Genomic DNA, 15,325 nt, shown 5'->3' with positions numbered 1-15,325 from the left:
CCTAAATGCATCGCACCTTCCCTTGCCTGGAGCATGACTTCAAATGATTGTAAGTAATGGAGGCCTGGGGAGCGTGTTCAGGAGTGTGCATTTAATTTGCATAATGAAGAGGTAGATAAAGACTACATTTCCCTGCTAAATGTTGTCATTTTCCTGACTTGTGCAATGCAAACTGAAGTGAATGTCATGTCCGGGAAGTGTTGGTAACTTCTTCTCCAGCCTGTCTCCTGCTGGACTGGACACAAGCAGGATGGCAGGAGCTGGGCACCCATGTGGGATCTTGTGATGGCTCAGCTGTTAATGGAGATGGTGAATCTTGATTGGTTTTAGGGATGGGGGGAGCTCAGCAAAGCCTTGTCCTGGATACGCCTGGGTGGGTTATGTAGCTGGCCTTGGAGACTGTGTCTGGTCCCTGTTCCTCTTTCTCTGGCTGTTTCCTATTCTCTGCATGAAGAGAGCAGCTGGACTCCACTGTCCTCTCCTTGCATCCAACCAACCAATGACTGCAACCACCAGCTAAGTTAAACCTTATGCACCTCAGGTATTTTGTCACAGCAACAGAAAACTGATTAGTACAGGTCCCGGGGTGAACACAGGGGAAGAGATGTGCTTGGAGGTGCAGCAAAGTGGGAGAAGCTTGGATGCCTCACTTCATGGGCTTGTATTCAATCAGCAAAACTTGGGACACCACCAACCAAGGCCAGAGCCATGGAGAAGGGAAGCTGTCATCCACCTGTGTGAGGGGAAAGCTCAGCTGAATCTTCTGTGTGAGAGGCGAAGCATCAGGAGAAAAGGGACAGACTGAGAGAGCACACAGCAGGGGGCAAAGGCAAGGATTTGCATGCATTTAGAGAGTGGTGGCTGCTTGGGAAGCCTGGTGAGTTTAGGGAAGGGTGTGCAGTGGGGCCAGATGGCCCGGTGTGATGAGATAGGTCACTCGGGGTATGACAGGACTGCTGGGTAGGACCCTGGCTGAGAAATGAAGGGATGTACTGGGTCTAGAGGGAACTAAGTTATCACATGATCTGTGAGGACAAGAATTCAGCTCACAGCCTGTCACTGAGAGGACCACACAGCTTTGTGGTCGGAATATTGATCTGTTATCAACAAAACAGCCGAGGGAGAGAGACTTGTGTGCTTTGATAGAAGCTTAGTTGAAACTCCAAATGGGAGATAAGGGGGAGAAGAAAGCCTGAAGACTTGTATCAGAGGAGATTGCCAAAGAATGGGAGAAAAAATCAAGACGAATTTTGAGAAGTTTGAGACCGTGGAGCACTTCCGCCATGGGGAAGGAGAGAGCTGTCTCTAAATCTATTTATAACGAGAGCCTCCCCTCTTTCCTCCATCTACTTAGGTGCCTTCTCTGTAGGTCAATGGGAATAGATACTAAGAGTCTTTTTCATTTAATTTCTAAAAGTGTTATGTGTGGTATTTGTTTGCTGTCATTAGATTTATGCTTCATAAATACCAGAATGAAAATTTTGTGGTCTTAAAATTGCATTTTATGCCAAGGATGGGAAAGGAAGATGAGTAGGAAGCGTCCACTGTGCTGCTTCATTCAGCCCCGCTGAGGGCCACAAGAAAGCACCTCGGGCCACTCAGCTATGCCCCCCTCGCTGAGGCCAGGGTTCAGGTGGCTTTGGAAGACTGTGCTCTGGGAAATGGGAGGGGTCCAGATCCTTCTGTAAACAGAAGAGAGGCTGGAAGTTGTGCCTCTTTCCCAGGAGAAACATCCCTCCAAAAGGCCTCTGTCTCCTCCCAAGATTACTGCAAGAAAAAATTCCCCTCCATAGCTTAGATTTAAATCTGGGGCATTTGTACTGAACTACATCCCAGGCCCTTCTTATTTTATTTTATTTTATTTTATTTTATTTTATTTTATTTTATTTTAAGACAGCGTCTTGCTGAGTTAGTAAACTGCCCAGGCTGGACTTGAATTTGTGACTTTTCTGCCTCAGGCTTCTAGAGTGCAGGGATTACAGGCATGTGCTACTGTGCCTGGCTTAGAAACATCTCTTTTGGGGACTAAAGCAGAGTCACCTCACTGGGGCTGTCTGACCCACCCACGTTCCCTCTGCCTGGGAAAGGCAGAACTGGAAAGTTCTTAGGGTTTGGGGAAGGATGAAGGGAAAGCCAGGAACCGTGCTGCACTCCCACCAGACAGAACCGGTGTCAACCAGACGTGCAGAGGAGACCACGCAGGGCACTTCTGCTCCCAGCACACCCACTGGGGACCTCTTTCCCGTGGTCTCAGGCCACTGCCTCCTGAGTGGTGAGACTGATTATCTTCCTGCATGCCTCACAATACTGGGAGTGAACCCCAAGGCCTTCTAATACACACACACACACACACACACACACACACACACACACACACTCTTGCACTCCCTTTTTTTCTGTCAGTACGTTGCCCAGTAAGGCTGGATTTGACTTTGACACCAGTAAGGCTGGATTTGAACTTGACACCCTGCTGCCTCAGTTTCCCAGAGTGCTGAGGTTACAGGCCTGTACCACTAGACCTGGTGCATCCGTCTTTTGGGTTAGGATCCATGAAGAGGATCCTAGCAGAGCCAGAGAGACATTGCAAGAGCCCAGGGAGAAGCCAGCAGCAATACAGGGCCACACTCAAACAAAAGTCCAAGGTGTGTAAAAGGGAAAAGCCAATATGAGATCATGTCAAAAAATAGTTATTATTGTAGAAAAGATGAATAATTATTGTTAATGTTGCTATTATTTGCAAGACTAAGAACCAAATCTAGGGCCCCATCTGTGCAAGGCAAGCACAACTACCACCAAGCCACACCCCAGGCCAAGACACAACTGCAGACAGCTCCTACATTAGCTCCACAAAGTTCAATAATGTGTGGAACAAATCAGATTAGACGATGGTAAAGCAGATTGACACAAACAGATTGAAGAGAAAAAGAAATACAGAGTTTCATAGGGTGTGGGGAAGTATTTAGGAAGCATGAAGGGGTGCGTATCAGAATCAAAACCTGCATTGGAATCAAATATATAAATAAAATTCACCATGTGCAATTGGTTTAGGCCACATGTAATACACACTTTAAAATGCTCCCTCTATAAAGAGGAAAACAGAAATAAAAGTTTTCTAAATGAACAGTAAGTAAATAAATAAAACCCAGGAGGTACTAATAAGTATCGTTTTGTTACGGGGGATAGAACTTTGTGCTAAGTAAACTTAAAGAGCAGAGGGAATTTACGGGCTCCCAGCACCAAGAGGGCTCAAGGCGCTCTGCCTCCAGGCGTGCCTAACCTGCTGTCCGTGTAGCTGGCCTTCACGCCTTCCTCTCACTGCATGTACCTGCGCTGTCTTTTACAGACCTGAGCCAAACTCTCGTCTCAAAGCATGTGTTTATCTGCACGCTTTCATCACTGTTAGCATTTAATGTAGCTACGGTTAAGTCTCAGCAAAGAGTTCACAGGAGACTCATTTCCCAGGTCAAATGCATTTTTATAAATATTTATTTTTCATTAGTGCATGTTTACCATATACAACAATCACACTCAACATGGGAAATTTGCACCTGTACATGATATATCTTAATTATTTTCCCCATTCCCCTCCCCTCCCTTGACATTTCCACCCCTTTGTAAAAACCCTGCTTCCATTTTTTCTTTCCATTCTTTTTCTCTATTTTTAAAAAAATTTTATTTCCCTTCCTACTTCCCAATATCTATTCCCCATTTCAATCCTGATCTACACTTTGGATTTCTCACATCGGAGAAATAATGCAGTATTTAGTCAAAGCATTTCTTATAGACCAAATGTGATTTTTATTTGCATATTCTGTTTTCTGCTTTTCTCTTTTGGCTTTCGATTATGTTTTGAGAATTTGCCACTGGGCTTGGGCCTCGTTTCAGTGGGCTAAGAATGGAGGTTTTTGTTGCCGTGCAAATTCCATGTCACGTTGCATCTGTTGCTGGGACCTCTTGCAGCTCACGAGCCTTCCATGTTTCCGGGGCTGGAAGTTGACCTCAGAGCCCTTTCGTGAGCTTGCAAGGGAGACCTATGTCCAGCAGGTGGTGCTCTTGCTGTTTTTACTTTGGAAGCCACAGCAACAGTTCTGCAAAAGGATTTGCATTAGGTGGCTTCTGCCCTGGAGCTGTTACAATTTGTAATTATGGATAAGGTTGCTATGGTGATGAGGGGTCTTTGGATGTTTACAGCTTTGCAAGAACCAGTGCCAGCGAGCTATCAGATGGTTTCTTTTGATGCCAATGGCTGGCATAACAAGGTCATAAAAATGATTGTGCGAACTGCAGTGGTACCTAGTCTGTGTCCTTCTGTGATTTATAGGCTATCACTGGGATAGCCTATGAGAGTGGAGGGTTGTATTTTCAAAACCATGTTTATCTCATTTCACACTGGATTTTTGCCATTTTCATATATGTTTCCTATCTGCCACCAGCATTTCTCAACATGGTTTTCATTAAAATGCTCCATGAAGAAAGGTTTCATTCATCTAACTAGTTGGGGAAAGGTCACATGCCATCACTCCCCGAGATGCGCAAACCTCGGCAGCCTGTTACAGTCTATCAGAACTCCCGATTTACCCCCAGAAACGCCTACGTGGATTGAACCCACTTTAAGGTCAATGATCACATTTGCTAACTCTTAGGGAAATCATTCTTCATCTCGTTCTTGAAAGTCTGATGATTATGGCAACAAAGTGAGCTTGCTGTAATTCAGTGTTTATGCAGACCTCTCAAGCAAGGTTGCAAGTTCTTTTCTGTTGTATAGGCCTATCGAGGGCTTAGTGCATGATAGAGACTCAATACCTATCAGTAGTTTTTTGTGGGATCCCAAGAAATGTTTTTGGGTTGATTGATCTATTCATGGATGCCTTTGCTTGCCATTGCAGTGAACCGCCATTCACAAGCTTAATTTGTTCCAAGATTCTAGGGAGAATGGCCAGGGTCATCCAATGTGGAGCTCATGAATGCAAGCAAAATTTCGCCAAGCACTTCTGTTTGTGAATGGAATTGTTTGCAAGCAGAAGCCTTTGTGAACCGATGCGTTAGTTCATTATTTGTAAGTGATCTTTGGCTATAGCCATTAGTGGGCAAATGAACTCAACTTCTGAGGCACGACCAAAGGCCCTGGTAATAAGTCTTTTGTAATTACCAGGCTCAGGGAGAAACTGGTTCCTCAGCAATACTGCAGCCTCTGCTTGTCTTTAAATTTAAACAATTCTGGGTTCAAAAATGTTTTCCTATAACTTACAAATTGCACGATGACGGGAATATCTCTGAACTCCTGTTCTCTCATCTCAAATGGCGATGATGATACCCACACACTGGCTTCCTTGCTGGTCAGACGTGGTAACTGGGGAGCTGGGGCAGCCAGAGGCCAGGCATGAAGCAGGGGTTCCATGGTTGCTTCCTCCTGCTTTCTCGGCTTTGCACATGGCGCTCAGCTCTCCCACTGCCCTGGCAATAGAAACGATGATGCCCCACAGTGGGCAGAGCACGGAATCAGGAAAGACTCCAGCGGCAGGAGTGGGATCTACGCATCCTCACTTGGAAATCCCTATGTTTTCCATACTCTTCTGTAAATCTTTACAGATGACAACCTGCCAGCCCCTCTTCCAGCCATGCCTCCCTTTCTTGCAGAAGATGCAAGTGTTACTGTAACAGGCACACGTGTCAACCTGGCCAAAGTGTCCGGATGGCAGTGCCCCGGGGACAGTGGTGGAGATGCGTGTGTTTCAGTGTCAAATGGAGATTCCTTCCATAGCACCATTACCTGTGTCTGCTTTCACTGAAGTTTGGTTAGGTGATTAATGTTCGTGTTTGCCTGGCCTACACCAGACCCCAATTCCTAATCATCTGTTTACTCCATCACCAGTTTGTATCATTTCTATAATTTAAACTGAATTTGATCGGTACTTATCTATCTGAAAATCCTCTTCAGTTGATTCTAAATTCACAGATAACTTTGGATCAAGCTTCTACATTATTTTATCCAAAATGAAAATGAACTTCTACTTAGGATATTTCAGTTATTCATGAATATTTGCCCTAGATTTCATTGATAATCAATACATTGCTCCTTTTTTATACTTAGCAGATCTGCATATGGGCTTTAATTACCAGCTTAAATGAAAATCAATGACCCACACATTAAGATGTAAAAACAATTTATTTGACTATGAAGAAAGTCATGTCATGCTACAAATGTTTTCCAAAGTCACTAATCTTTAGCTTTACAATACTTAACCCTGGAGGCATAGATCTTTTTTTTTTACTTTTATATGAATAATCCCCAATAATATTCAGCAAACTGTTTCAAGATCACAGGTTTATTTCAGTCTGAAAGAATTTGAAGATAAAGATGACAAAGACATTTGATGCATGCAGATTCACATTATTGAGTTCAGACTTACCTTAAACTCCTCTCTGTGGATCTGAGGTCTTCTCCACTACCTTTCCCACTGGGGTGTGTTGGTCACACAGCCGGCCTTGTAGCAATATGCCCAGCTTGTGTTATTTTCTGTATATTCACCTAGAGAACCAGTCCATTGCATTCATCTGTTACCTGTTCACATTGCTTCTACTTTTTAATCTAAATTTGTTTCATTGCTCCCTGAAAAGCAAAGATCTTTCTTTGTAGTCAGAATCTGTTCCTCCCTCATCCTCCAAAACTCCTTGTTGGTTTTTCCCTTAGTGGTGCCCTGGACTTCTCTGTGGAGTCTGACATCACAACTGAGGTCCCTGGATACGTGCTGACCACCCACATTTACTACATTTCTACTATCTTTTGTTTTCCTGACCAAACTCTACCTTCACACACCAGTCCTGCATGACCACAGCAAGTACAAGGAGTCATTGGTCCATATACCACCTTCTGAGCACTGACTGGCCTTGGACAAACAGTACCTTCATATCAACAAAGTAACTATCATCTTCTTTGTTCCCAAAGAAGTCTTGCTCTATATATAATGTGGGAATAATAAAGGTGATATCTTTATAGGATTATAGTAAATATTAAACACACAGTATGCAAAACTCTGATATATTTCAGAAGCATTGCAAGTATTTCAGAATGGTCTGTTTTCTATCCCATGGTTCCATCTTTCTTTCTTTCTTTTGTTTTCTTCCTCCCTCTGTCTTTTTTCTATCTTCCATTTTACGTCTCCACCACTATTTTTCACCCGCTTTTCTTTCTTCTGTCTGGTATCTTTTGTATGACCATGAACACGGTGTATATCTCATTCTTTCCATTCACGAGGGAAAGAGGAATAAGAGATTTTTTTTGTGTCAGGGAGGTCCAATAAAGCAATTACCGTCACTAGCGTTAGGGGGCGCTCTAGGCCTACGCCTATGTGTCGCCCTCATCGCGGGAGCGGTGATAGGAGGTTCCTGGGGATACAGTTTGGGACTTGGAGTTTGGGGTTGATGTTCTCCGACTCTGGAAGCTCCTGCCCCTTGGGATTGCCTCTTATTTTTCTCGAGTGCACCCTAGATTGGGGCTTTGTAATTCTTTAACTCAGCTGATGTACGATCGTGTGGTAATTCACTCCACTTTTCGAACGGGCAGTACCCAGGTAGTGCAGAGACAAAGTAGTAACCAAGAAGAGCTCAGCGGAAAGGCGCCCTGAGAAATCTACTTAACCCTGGGGATAGATTAGGTGAATGTGAGTTGTCTCCAGGAAATGCGGTCCAAATGATCTTAGCTGAACTCAGAAATACAAAGAGTCGAGCCAAAGCCCCAGCATGCGCTAGAGTGCTCCTTGTACTCAAATATCCTCCGAGATGAATAAACCCACTTAGGATCCTGGTGAATATGCCTTCTTATGAAGGATGCCGGTTCAGAACTGGACTCTCAGTTCTTTTTGCCATGTGTAAGAACTATATTTGAGAGAGGATGTTAATGTGATTGAGGGGCTGCTATGAGAATAGAGCACTGGTATTTTGGGAGAAGGACCACACAAGTAATTGAAATGGTAGGAATAACTCTAAATCATGTGACCAAAGTCCCAAGTGAGCAAGCATGGCTTATGCATGATGAGGGGTTCTCAAACTGCCATCTGATATGGGCAGAGAAAGGGTGCATTTCACTCTCTCACTCAGCTGGCTCTAGTGACGGGGAGTGTTGGGGAAATTTCAGATGTACAGGCTAGGGTTGTGTGGGAGTGATGGAGAGTGTGCTGTGATAAAGTGTACGGGTGAGTGAAAAGGCACAGAAGAGATATAAATGAGGCATGCCGCATAAAGCAAATAAGAGCAGAGACTTTAATAAAATGTGTTTTAAAATATGGGAGAAAATGAGACTGCACAAGTGAGAGAGAGAGAGACAGACAGACAGACAGACAGACAAACAGACAGAAGACAGACAGCACGAGGGGAATGCCTACGATGCTGATAAAGTACAGAACTCTGGAGGAACAAGAAAACAAATAAAATCAAGTTTAGGAGAGTTAATGTATTTAAGCCATAGCTGGAACTAGACAGTTTCATTTAATAAAAGCAAAGGGAGATTAATATCATGGTGAGTAGTACAGGGGACTTGAAAATGAAGATGAATCTTCCCAGAGCAAAACAATGAGAGAGAGAGAGAGAGAGAGAGAGAGAGAGAGAGACAGAGAGACAGAGAGACAGAGAGACAGAGAGAGACAGAGACAGAGACAGAGACAGAGACAGAAAGACAGACAGAGAATCTTGAAATCTTCAGAAGGTCTGTATTGATCTGCACGTGCAGGTAAGGAAATGACCCAAGGTGGGAAAGATCTTTTCAAATAGGATGCAAGGAGCAATGCTGTTACTCTGTAATATTAGGAATAATTTGTGTTCCTGTGAGCTCAGTGAAATCACCCATAATTTATTGCATGTCCTGTAAAACTCTCAGGAAGTATTGACTCAATAGTGGGGCAAAATGAACCCTAAACAAAAGGCCACTCTGTTTCCACCTAGTAAAGTTTAGAGAGATGTTTAAAAGATCAATTTATTTCCAGTGACTTGGTTGCTTCCTCAAAAAGAGCTTGAAAACACTTACAGGAATACAAAAATATTCGGCATGGGATAAGATGAAGTTCACAATGGCTACTGTTATGGCTTGTGTCTAGATGTATCCCTGAGGCCTCATGCATTCATAAATGGGGTTTTTGGAGGGTGGTAGGATCATAGGGTTGTGATGCTGGATAAGGGTGTATGATAGCTAAATTTTTTGCCATAATTTTGGGTGTGAATAATGGAACCCCCACTCAGGATGTGGGTGGCACCAATTAATAGGCCTGTAGCCTGGGAAAAATGTAAAGACAGAAAGAAGGCATGCTTGCTGCTTGCTGCCTCCTGTATACTCTGTGAAAAGTAAATGACAAGAAAAAGAAAAGAACTGTAAGGTGAAATAGATAAATCCACTCTGTATTAGATACTTACAGGTCTCTTAATAACTGATAAAGCAAATGTAAGGACGTAGATGACGTGAGCAATGCTATTAAAAATGCAGTGAGAAAGAGGAAGGCCAAACTCTAGGATAGGAAAAAATCTACAAAGTGAGTAGCTGTAGGGTCTTTTCCAACAGTGATCTGTCACTTCCTAGAGAGGTGGCTGAGAATGTGAGACACTGAACAGAGGTTTTGAGAGCCTCTTGTGCATCAGTAATCACAGTGAGACTCTAGTATTACTAAAAATGATATCTTAGGAAACTCAGTGGGTTAAGACTTCAGGGAAGCACATGTTAGAAATAATGATAAATCTGAAACAGATCAGAATTCATAGGGCAAAACCCCAGTTTCAAGTCTTATAGTGAGACTATCTTCCAGTAATCCAGAATTGCTAGTGTTCTTGGCTGCTTGCAAGAAGCATAGGAAAATAATTGCTGACAGAGTATACTAATATACAGACTGTCTAATATTTGGTAAGAATAAAAAATAGGCTTAGGAGGAGATAAGACTATGATTAAAAACAAAGTTGAAAAACAATAGATGTACTCACATGGTTGCAGATAACAGCGATAACAGACATTGAAAGTTAAATAATAACTTTATTTTTTAATTTTAAAGATGATAAAACAGAATAAAACCAATCAAAACAACTAGTATAAGAGATACGGAGACCGCAAAACACGAAATCAACAATAGTTACTATAATACCTTTTGATGTCTTCAAAATAGCTGCAGATAACTTCAGGCATAGTAAAAATCAAACAGACTAGAATAGAATAGAAACAATAAAAACAATGAATGCTATAAAGGATTTCAAAACAAGCCAATAGTAAATTCAAAATTGCTACCATAATGTACCTTGCTGTCTTTGAAATAGCTGTTCCTGCCGTCAGGTTTAACATAAATAAAACAAAAGAGAATAAAATCCAACCCAACAAAACAAGACCATAGGGAATCAACAATGGCTATGACCCTCAGGAGATCCCCGCTAGATGCCACACTATGTACCGATATCCTCTGAACCTGTGATCAGATGATTGGCCCTAGACGTGCAATGTTAGTGAAACACCACAGCATCACAGGCATCCAATTGCATTTCACCCCCATAGCCATCATCACAGCCTGCGTTTCTCTGCGTAAACTGGTTACTTATGGTGGGGGAGAGGAGGACTGGTACTTCTTGTACTGACCCAATCTGCGTGCCAGAAGGGGCTGGGGTCTGGCTTTTCCCAGTCTGACAGCAGCCCATGCATGGTGCTGGTTTCTAGACTGGGCTTGCTTCCTGGTGTGGCCTTGTTCTGTCTACCCCCCAGTCTGTGAATGGCACTGACTTATGGGGAGAGCCTTGGGCCTAGCTGTCCCTAGTCCGGTGACAGTCTACATATGTCGCTGGTTCCCAGAATTGATTTCAATAATCAACTTTACACATTTAAGGAAATTTATTAAAGAAGCATTGAATTTTCTCAGAAAGCTGAAGCTATACAAAAGGAACAAACAAACTCTATAGGTTAAAAATATTAGGAGTTCGATGAATTGTTCCATAATAGGCGCTATATAGTCAAAGAATTGACAAGCTGGAAGACAGATCAGAAAAGAATCAGATGAAAGGCAGAAAACAGAAAAGAGTGTATAAGAGACATAGGTTACATGTGAATCTTAGGAAGAAAGTGCCGGTATTAACCTTTCTTGTCACTGTAACCAAAATATTTGGCATATATAACTTAAAGAACAGTTTATTTTGGCTCACACTTCAGAGGTTTCAATCCATGGTCTAGTGGTTCCAAGATTAGGAACATCATGTGGAAGGGTGACCTCAGCTCATGTTGGATGGGAAACAAAACAGAGGAAAGGTAAAAGAGCCAGAAAGAGAAGAGGCTGGGTACAAGAATGCACGATCCCAAGTAACGCTCACAGAAATCATGTCCTCCTACAAGGCCCCATCTAATAGCACATTCAGGCATGAACTTGTTAACTATGAGGATATAGCTAGACCACAATCCAAGCCCCTCCAAAAAGTCCTATCTTTGAATACAAGACTTTAGGGGCACATTTTAAACCAAACCGTAACAGTAGAGAAAGAACAAAGTAGAAACAATATTTGATGATGTGTTGGTTGACTTTTCTTGCACTAGTGAGACAAATACCTGATGCCTAAAATTGAGGAAGAACAGGTTTATTTAGTTTACAGTCTGTGGAGATTTCAGTGCATAATTAGCTGGTTCCAAGGGAGCGTGGTGTGGCAGAGGGGCAATTGTTCATGGTGGTGGGACACAGCAAGAGCAGCAACAGCCAAAAAGGGAGGAGCATGGAAGGCTCTTTCTGTCCCCCATAATGTATGTAGACTCCTGGCCCCAGGATGGGTGCAGCACTCACATTGCCAGTCCCAGCACTGGACCACGAGTAAACAGAAACTCTAGAAGCCCGCCTCCAAAACACACCTCCATGACTGCATGAGGCTTTGGGGGGACATCCAGACACAGATCATAACAGAAGATAATCAGGACTGAATAATTTTTCCAAGTGAAAATATCAAGACATTGAGTACAGTGATTCAAGAAATCAGTGTTGTAATTTGTAAGCAGTATATGTAGGCAGAAAGGAAAACACACTTAGAAAGGCCATAGGAACACCAGTGAAAACTAAAAACAGCTTCCCCATAGAAATGAGGGAGACTGGAAGATAATAAATTAACACTTTCCAGTATCGAAAGGATGACAGAAGTCTGGATTTCCATATTCTCTAGTAAGCAAAATGAACAAAGACATTTCCAGAAAAACAAAGACTGCCAGATGAGAATACCTTAGAAGAAAGAATGATGATGGAGACCATTAGCAAAACCCTTTTCCGAAGTGGAAACTATTCAAGTCCACGTGAGCCAGAGTGAACAGAGCCCACTGCTGCCCAAAGCATCTCCAGAAAGGACATGATGAGAGCTGATTACATGGACCTCAAACTTAAATGAACACAAATCAAATAGCCAGCCCTCACTCCCCACTTTCTAATATTCCTATTCCCTCCATCTCAGCAGAAAACCAAAAAAAGATGCTTCCTCTCTTGGTGGCTCAAGCAAAAACTCTGGGTGAATTTTTATTCCTCTTTTGCACTTTTCACCATATCAGTGACTCCTATTGCCTCCAATGTTTTATATAAAATCTTCCCTTTCCTCCATCACCACTGCCCTACTCAATTCTCATAGCTCACAGCCGAAACATCATCTCTCAGCAGGATTGCAAGTAAGTGATACATTGTGGCCTTTCTCCAATTTATTCTCTACGTAGCAGGTGCAGGAATTTTTAATAAACCTTAAATCATACCATACTGTTCTCCTGAGTTTAAATTCTTGGAGGCTTCTTATGAAACATGGAAGAAAATTTTATCCTTTACCAGGGTCTTGTTTCTGCAATTTGCACCCCCTCCTGCTGGATGAGTGTGTGATTTCTGAAGCAGGTTGAGCTGTTTTCTGCCATATAATGTTTGCTTGTGTCCAAACGTTGTTATGTGGACTATTACCAAGGACCTTCACTACGGGGCGGAGTCCAGGCCATCAGCCTGGGCACCCAGCTGGAAAAGGCACCACTCTGTGTGTGCACAGCCAGCAGCAGCCCAGCTGGGACCTTTTCATTCCTTCTCATTAAAGCCAATATTCTTTCTTATCTTTTTGGTCTCGGCTCAAATGTTACCTCCTCAGATACGGCTTGATTTGTCCACCTAAAGAGATCTCTTTTCCTTTTGTGCTCAGTCGCTCTATTAGCTGTACTAGCATCAGTCACAATGTTTGGGGATCTGTTTGCTCATCCCACATCTCTTTCATGAACTCTGAGCTCTTCCCCTGAGCATGAGTCTCACTTGCTTCCTTTAGCAGTGTCTCCCCAAAGCCCATCGCAGGATCCAGTCTAGAGTAAGCGCCAACAGGGACTGGCTGAGTGAATGAATGAGCGTGTGCGGGTGTGTCATAGATTATTCTGCAGGGAGGGTGTCGGCTTCGTTACTGACTGGCTCTTCTCCAGGGTCTGTGGAGGGGTCAGTGGGAAGCAGAATTTGATGTGAAGAGCTTATATTTAACAATGTTAGTCCTTCCCCAAATTACCATGCAGAATAAGGGACTGACACATTATTCAAGGGAAGTAAAATTATGTTTCTCCACTGTGGGACGAAAGGGATCTGAGAGGTTGTTTGCAGTGAAATTGGATAAAGAGAGGATTTTTAAGCTCTGGAGAATACAGGAAAGTTATAAGAGCGCCTGGCAGGGAAAATGAGGTTCTCATGAAACTCGGAAGCATTGGCAGTAACTACACAGGAGCACAGAGTGAACCTCGGGCGAAGCGGACAGAATGAGTTTTGGGAGAGGGAATGTACAGTAATCAGCTCCCATGGACAGTCAACCGAGTGGACGTCAGACTCGCAAGGCAGAACTGTGGGCAAAACTCACGTTCAGTTTATCCTTGAAACCTAAAACCCCCAAGGTAAATCCTGCAGAAAACAGTTTAAAATAGGAGGAACTGGGGCCAAAAGTGGCACAAAAGTGATCTGGGAGCTGGATGTCTCGTTTTCTGAAAATGTTTATGTTTTCCCAGGGGATGAAAACGTAAATTCTATATTCTAAAGGAAATCAGTTTGGAGAGGGGGTACATTTTATCTCCTTTTCATTTTCTCTGAGTTTGTTATCATCATGGTATTTTTAGGAAAGAAATTTTTCAATTAAATTATTAAAAACTTAAAAGAAAATTTTTGTGGCTGTATAGAAGATAACATGCTTATTATATGACACTTGGCAAGAATAGATAAACAAAAAGAGAAAAGCGAAGATGATCTCATCACTAAGATAAAAACCATTGACATTTCATGGGCTTTCTTTGCAGTCTTTGATTTGTGCCTGCATGCCCATCTTTACATATATATTCTAAGTATTTCTAAAAGTGGGTCATTTGGGAAATATTGTTTTTAATCTACATTTTCTGCTGAAAATACACATTAATATCTTCCCTAGTCACTGAATTTTCTCCTACAAAAATTTTTAATGACTATTAATATTCAATGGCAAATGTGTATAATTAATTTTTGACTAATGAGTATTTTGCCTCTTTTCAAAAAACTTATGTACTGATTTGTTTATGTCTAATTCAAATGCAGTGAGGGGGTGTTTACCTGAAAGGACAAGTTTCTTGCATATGTTTATGATTAACCTTTTGAAATAAATTAGTAGAAGAATCATTAGCCCAAAGAAAGCATAAAAGTATAAGATTTTGAAATACACTGCCAGATTACTTTTCAAAAGAGTTAATTCACTCCACACTGGCATCTGTGCTACAGGAGCAATTTCTTCATTCTCTCTGCAGTCTGGGATAGAATCACCTTCCTTTCGCAGGGCTGGAGACTGAACCCCAAGGCCTTCACAACGAACTACCTCCACAGCCCCCTCACTTCCTAAAATTTATTTTTCATTATTTTGAGACAGGTTCTAAGTTAATAAGTTGTCCCTATGGGACTCCAGTTGGTAATACCTCTACCTCAACTTCTCAGTGGGCTAGGGTTGTAACTGTGTGGCCTCACTCATGGTGAGAATCATATCTTTAAACACAGATTCCAATTATTTAGCTTCATTGGTTTAGTTTATACTTCTTTCACTATTAGTATGGTTAAGCATGTTACACACATGTATATGTAAGTATATGCATATATATCTTTTGCATTATGTATCTTTGTAAATTATCCATTAATGTCCCCTACTTATTCGTTTTCTTGGAATGTTTTTTCATCTTTATTAATTTCTATTAACTTTTAATATTATCATTATTTAAATTTGAAACAGATTTGGAAATATTTTCCCATGTGTTATATGTCTTTATTTTCATTCTGTTGTCTTGATGCACAGATATGTACATTTTTTCCTTTGACTAAATTTAAATTTTTTCCTT

This window comes from Cavia porcellus, unplaced genomic scaffold (genome assembly GCF_034190915.1).
Source record: "Cavia porcellus strain 051 isolate PalLab524CR breed Dunkin Hartley unplaced genomic scaffold, mCavPor4.1 scaffold_24, whole genome shotgun sequence".
Taxonomy (NCBI): Eukaryota; Metazoa; Chordata; class Mammalia; order Rodentia; family Caviidae; genus Cavia; species Cavia porcellus.
Note: the sequence above shows the minus strand (reverse complement) of the source record.